The sequence below is a fragment of the Cervus elaphus genome, chromosome 18 (genome assembly GCF_910594005.1).
Source record: "Cervus elaphus chromosome 18, mCerEla1.1, whole genome shotgun sequence".
Classification (NCBI taxonomy): domain Eukaryota; kingdom Metazoa; phylum Chordata; class Mammalia; order Artiodactyla; family Cervidae; genus Cervus; species Cervus elaphus.
The window spans coordinates 25318982-25324981 of NC_057832.1; the positions used below are offsets into that span (position 1 = coordinate 25318982).

The following is a 6000-nucleotide window of genomic DNA, read 5'->3' on the forward strand; positions in this document are numbered from 1 at the left end:
TTCTCCACTTTATATCTTGCTTCTCTGGTTGTTCATGGTTGTGTGGGCTTATTTTTCTGGGCTTTCTATGCTGTTCCATTGATCTGTGTTTCCATTTTTGTGCCAGCACCATACTGTTTTGATTACTATAGTTTTGTAGTGTAGTCTGAAGCCAACGCCATTCAAATCACCCTCCTTTAAAACTAACTTCCAGCATACCTTCTCTCTGAAGATTACGTGGAACAGAGAGGAAATTCTTTACCCTTAGCAAATAACATTCTGCCATTTAAAAGAAAAAGGTGTACATCGTAACAGGGATTCTGGTCCATGATGGCTAAACATCAAGAGAAAGACTTGCCTAAATATCCTTAAAATGTGGATGAAATCAGGCTTAGTCAGGAGGAGCTACTGTTTTCCTAGTGCAGGCAGTTCTGGCTATCCCCTTCCAGGACGTCACTTAAGAGCCCCATTGATCAGTCTGGGATTTCTGCTGTGTGAGAGCAAGAAGACCTCCTCCCCAATTCAGGCAGATAGGATCTCAAAGATAGTACTCAGACCCTACAGATCACCTTCAAGAGTTCCCAAACGAGTAAGTCCATTCCAAACCTGAGAGGACTTATTTGAGGATAGAACAAACCAACAAGGAAACAAATCTTACATAATAAATGGAAATATTTAAAATTACTGTTTCTGGTAGATTATGGGTCAAAGAATAAAATGCTCTTAAAAATAAATTTAGGAAACTTTTTTTAAAGAAAAGCCTGTTTTCCCCAGATTCACCAAAGAGATGTTTCTTACCTTTTGGCAAAGCTTTTATAAACTGGAAAACAAATGACAATAAACAGAGGACTCAGAATTCAAGTTTCTTAATTGCTCCAACATCAAAAGAATTAGTGGATCATCTGAGAGGGAAGTAAACATTTTCCAATGAATTGAAGACATATATTCTTGGTTGTGGGCTGGTCTGCTGTCCAATAATAAAACTGACACACTTTCCCTGTTGAATTGTAATTGACAACTTATTTTTGGAGGAATATGTGGGGAAGTAACAACATATCACCCTAGTTTCTCACCTCCTGTGTTGTTTAACCCTTACACTGTATAGATGAAGACACTGAATCTCAAGGAACTGGGGGAGTTCCTTCACTTGATGGAGAGAACCTGTGCTTCCTGCCAACGTTGCTGACAGCCTCTTACTTCTCAGTGACCCTGCGGTGCTTGCAGAACACACCTCCCTCCTGCCTGTGTTCGCTGTCTTTGCACGTGTCTCCAACTGCCCAAGTCCTCCTTGTCTCCCCATGCTCAGTTCAGTTGCTCCCACCACGTCTTCCTGTCCCTCCCATGGCACTTGTTAGAATCGTTTAGTGTATGCCTCTTATCTTCTATTAAATTGATTGGCACTTCTTAGACTGGAGGGACTCGGTCTGTGTCTTTCCGTGTCCTGCAGTGTCCAGGACAAGGCCTTGGACCTAAAGTGAAAGTGAAAATGAAAGTCGCTCAGTCATGTCCGACTCTTTGCAACCCCATGGACTATACAGTCCATGGAATTCTCCAGGCCAGAATACTGGAGTGGGTAGCCTTTCCCTTCTCCAGGGGATCTTCCCAACCCAGGGATCGAACCCAGGTCTCCTGCATTGCAGGTGGATTCTTTACCAGCTGAGCCACAAGGGAAGCCCTTGGACCTAAGATATAGTCAATAAATGTTGGTTGTCTGAATGGTTCTCCTGGGACCCCCCATGGGAAAGAGCCCCTTCACACAGGGAGAAGGCTGTTCTGACCAATCTGGACCTGTATCTTAGGTCCAATAAATGTTGGTTGTCTGAATGGTTATCTGCTCCAAACTGGTCAGAACAGCCTTCTCCCTCTCTGAAGGGGCTCTTTCCCATGGGGTGCCAGGAGAAGCACAGTGAAGCCGACTGCAATGGCAGAGGCAAAGCCATCTACAGGCTCCTGCCTTTCCTGTTCCTCGGCAACTCCCAGGCACCCCAACTGCCCCAACCACCCAGGCCCTTGTGTTTAATATTGCTGCTGGCCAAAATCTTGGTTTTCTCTGACCACCAGATAAAATATGTGGAGACAGAGTTTGGAGGAAATAGAAAGATGGCTTTAATTCTCAGCTGATGGAGAGGGGAACACAGTAGGCTCATGCCTCAACAACTGTGAGAAGTCTAGGGGCTTATATAAGATAAGAGCTCACAGTTAGGAGTCAGTAATGAGAACAAAGGTCTTAGGATCTTAATTTCTTCCTCTTGGATTGTTTTAAAGACAGTCATAGGCTGACGTCAGTAACCCAGTAATTGAGTCCAGCAGTTTGGTGGCTCTGTGGCCTTCTTTCTGATATGTAACTACAAGGGAAAGGGTGTTGTAATGCTAAACACCAGATGCAGGATGCATTTAGCATAGAGTCAAAGGAAAATAGATGTGAAGTGTAGCTCCTGCAAAGTTAAGGGGGCAGAGTAGCAAACGTAGTTACAGACATGCAGAGTTAGAAGCAGTTAAAGTAAAAAGCTAGGATCAGGCTTGTTCACTGTCCTCTTCATCTTCTTTGTTCTCAGGAAAGGGAAAGAAAAAAAAAACACTCATTCCTCTTTTTTTCCTTTTCACTGCAGCAATATTACTTACTAGTTTTCTTTTTCAAAAGATTAATACAGCGGGAATGGTTAAAGTTGGTTTTATCCACTCCTTGAGTTTTAAATTATATTTACAGTGAGTGAGGGCCTACTGGCCCAAAACTATGAGATTACATCATTTGTTGAATAAATGAGTTTGATGGGGTTCAGGGGAGACCACACCAAGATGTGCCGCTCTGGCATGTGGATTATTTTGAGCTGAAAACAAGCAAGCCTCAAAGACTCAGGAAGAATGGTTGAACTTCCCCTTTACTGCTTAAAGAATTTAAAATAGAAGGCTTATGCCAGGAAGTAGCTATCACCATAGATGACTATAGGAAAGCATGCATGCAGTGTCACAGGGAAGAAGCCCTTTTGATCAAAGTCTTCTCTGTGTCACATTATCTTTAGATGACTCAGCAAACATTTGTTTACAAAGCATTAATCCTTCTCCTCTTCCTCTGAATTGCCTTATTAACACGCACGAAGGGAAACACTTAGGAATGTGTACTCCAGGATCCTTGGTGGATAACTGTGTGCTCAGTCGTGTCTGACTCTGTGACCCCAAGGACTACACCTGCCAGGCTCCTCCATCCATAGGAGTTTCCTGGGCACAAATACTGGAGTGGGTTGCCATTTCCTTCTCCAGGGGATTTTCCCAATCCAGGGATCAAACCCGCGTCTCTTGTGTCTTCTGTATTGGCAGGCAGGTCCCTTACCACTGAGCCACCTGGGACTTCCCCTCAAGGTCCCAAACCCCAGCCTCCCCTTCTGGAGTTCAGAATGGTATGTATATGTATATACACACTTTATCTTGCCTTGTTATCTTTGAATTCTTTGTGCTCTTGTGGTTTCCCTGTACACAAGTAATAAATTTAATTTTCTCCTGTTAATCTGCCTTATGTCATTTTCATTGCCAGCCAGAAGAACTGAGGAGGGGAAAGGGCAAAATTCTCCTCCCCCGCAAGTTCACTGAGTACTGATTTCAGGCCAGCGTTGCATGGAGATTGAGCCATCAAGAAGTTTAGAGAAATTGAAGGGCATCCAAACAGGTAACATGAGATCTGATTCTATGTCAAATTAAAATTGTCGGTTATATGTGTATATGGTCTTTAAACCCTAACTCTCAACAGGCCTGGATCTGCAGTTGGCCCCACCAGGAAGAAGAGACACACCCAGAGCCAGCCTACCTGGATGGCTAGAAACCTTTCTCATAGCTAAAGCCTGAGAAATGCTGAGACCCTCAGAGACAGTGGTGGTTTTCCAAAGAAGAGAGTTCCTGAAACAATAGTGTTAGCTTTTGATGGACAGGTGTGAAAATTTTGTTTAAACATGAATCAACTATGTCCTGATTGAGGAAAGAAGTTTATCTATGACAAATAGCAAGTCTTCCTATCGGGTCTGGGTGTCTACTGTTTGGGACTTCTGCAGTGCCTCTCCAGAGAGATTTAGGTATTGGTGATACTCTATCGCATAAACACTTTCTGGATGAAAATATATCTCCTTAAGTAAGTACTAGATACGTCAAAATATTAGCTTAACTGCTAAAGAATTTGCCAGTCCTAAAATATGTGCATTTCAAGGAAGGCATTCCCTTTAGAAATGCGACACAGAAATCATGTAACTGATGAGGTATGGTAGGCAAGTATGTTGCAATATGCCTTAGGTGAATTTTAAAATGCTTGTTACTTTATAAGGAGTTAATACATATGCGGGGTAAAACATTTTTTTTTTTAAAGAAAAGAGTGTAAGAAAAAGACACCTCTCTTTTATCTTGCTTCGATTTAAAAAATGATGTGATAGGAAGAGGTCCAGGGCAATAGGCAGTACACACTCAAGTAGTTAAAAAGGAGAAGCAAACAGAATGAATTTGGATACTAAATGAGTTTTAATCCATAGTTTGGAAAAGATGAAATGGACAGAAGCTGTAACTTAGTCTGCAGAGAAGACATTTAGGAGAAGCAAAAGTTAATAGTAGATTTTCAATGTGTGTCTCAATACCTAGTACTAGACATCAGATAACTGCCACATATTTACTTATTTGTTGCATAATCACTCTGCATGGTAAATTATTTGTCCCAGTTTACTAATGAGTCTGAGATTAAGCAGTTTTCTTAGGTGTGAATCCCAGCTGTGCATCTTACCAAGTGGCGAGTCTTAAATTTATGAAAAGTTTTGAAACTTACTTTCCTCATCTATAAAGTAGTTGTTGTTTAGGCTAAGTCATGTCTAACTTTTTTGTGACCCCATGGACCATAGCCTGCTAGATTGTTCTGTCCATGGGATTTCCTAAGTAAGAATACTGGAATGGGTTGCCATTTCCTTCTCCAGGGGATCTTCCTGACCCAGGGATCGAACCCACGTCACATACATTGACAGACAGACTCTACCACTGAGCCCCCAGGGAAGCCCCATCTATAAGATAGAGGTAAGCAATGTCATGAGCATGTGTGTAAGTTCCTTAGCATAGTGCCTTGGACATGCAGTGGAGTGAAAGGTGCTCAGTCATGTCTGACTCTAAGCGACCCCACGAACTATACCGTTTGTGGAATTCTCCAGGCAAGAATACTGGAGTGGGTAGCCTTTCCCTTCTCCAGGGGCTCTTCCCCCGGTTCAACCCAGGGATCAAATCCCAGTTTCCTGCATTGTAGGCGGATTCTTGGACAGGAAAGAACTTAGCAATTCTTTTACTATTATTGCTGTGTGCTTGAACCTCTCAGATCTATGCTGGAAAACAGTAAAACAGAAGGCGCCCCACTCTGGTTTCCTGTAATCTTGCTCTCAAGACCTAATTCTAAGCTAAGGCATGTCAGTCATCATCCTACATGACTGGAGTTTTATTTCTTAAGAGAGAAAATGGGTCCCAAGGATCTCATTTGCCAACAGAAGTGATTATAAGTCATTAACATTTTGCTCAGCCTCTGTGAATCGTGATCAGGTTACAAAGACATCTGATTATATTACAGAAAAAGGAAAGAAAAAAAGAAGAAAGAATGATGTCTTCTATTTCCATTTCGTACTTGTGATTGCCTGAACCTCACATTCCCCCATTCTGTCCACAGTCCCATGGAATATCAGTTACAAGGACTTCTAGGTTTCTGTAAGGCAGATCACTACTTTTTTTTTTTTTTTCCTTAATAAACTCAATATTAACATGTGGCCACCCAGATAGAGGAGAAAACTTTCTGGGGTCTAGATGTTTTCAAAGCTAGATTAGGTAGACAGTCAGTGAGACAGCTGGCAGAGGCACTAGTTGGTCAGGGGCAGCAGAACGTTTCTGGAGACATAATAAGATTAAGAAAACTGTGTTGGGCAGAACTCACTTCAGGGAGAGTATATGTAGGAAAGGCTTTGTTAGATGGTTGAAGATGAGAGCTCAGGACGCCGGCATCATTTGGAGTCACCCGGATAT

General features: G+C 42.3%; 1 protein-coding gene across 1 annotated transcript in view; it reads left to right on the top strand.

Annotated features, from left to right (window-relative positions):
* Positions 1-3640, top strand: part of C1GALT1 (core 1 synthase, glycoprotein-N-acetylgalactosamine 3-beta-galactosyltransferase 1) — a 64177-nt gene extending 60537 nt beyond the window's left edge. The window contains exons 7-8 of the transcript XR_006334835.1: positions 3295-3374; positions 3509-3640. The gene's annotated coding sequence lies outside the window, so the exon portion shown is untranslated. The remainder of the gene's footprint in view (positions 1-3294; positions 3375-3508) is intronic.
* Positions 3641-6000: the final 2360 nt, after the last annotated feature.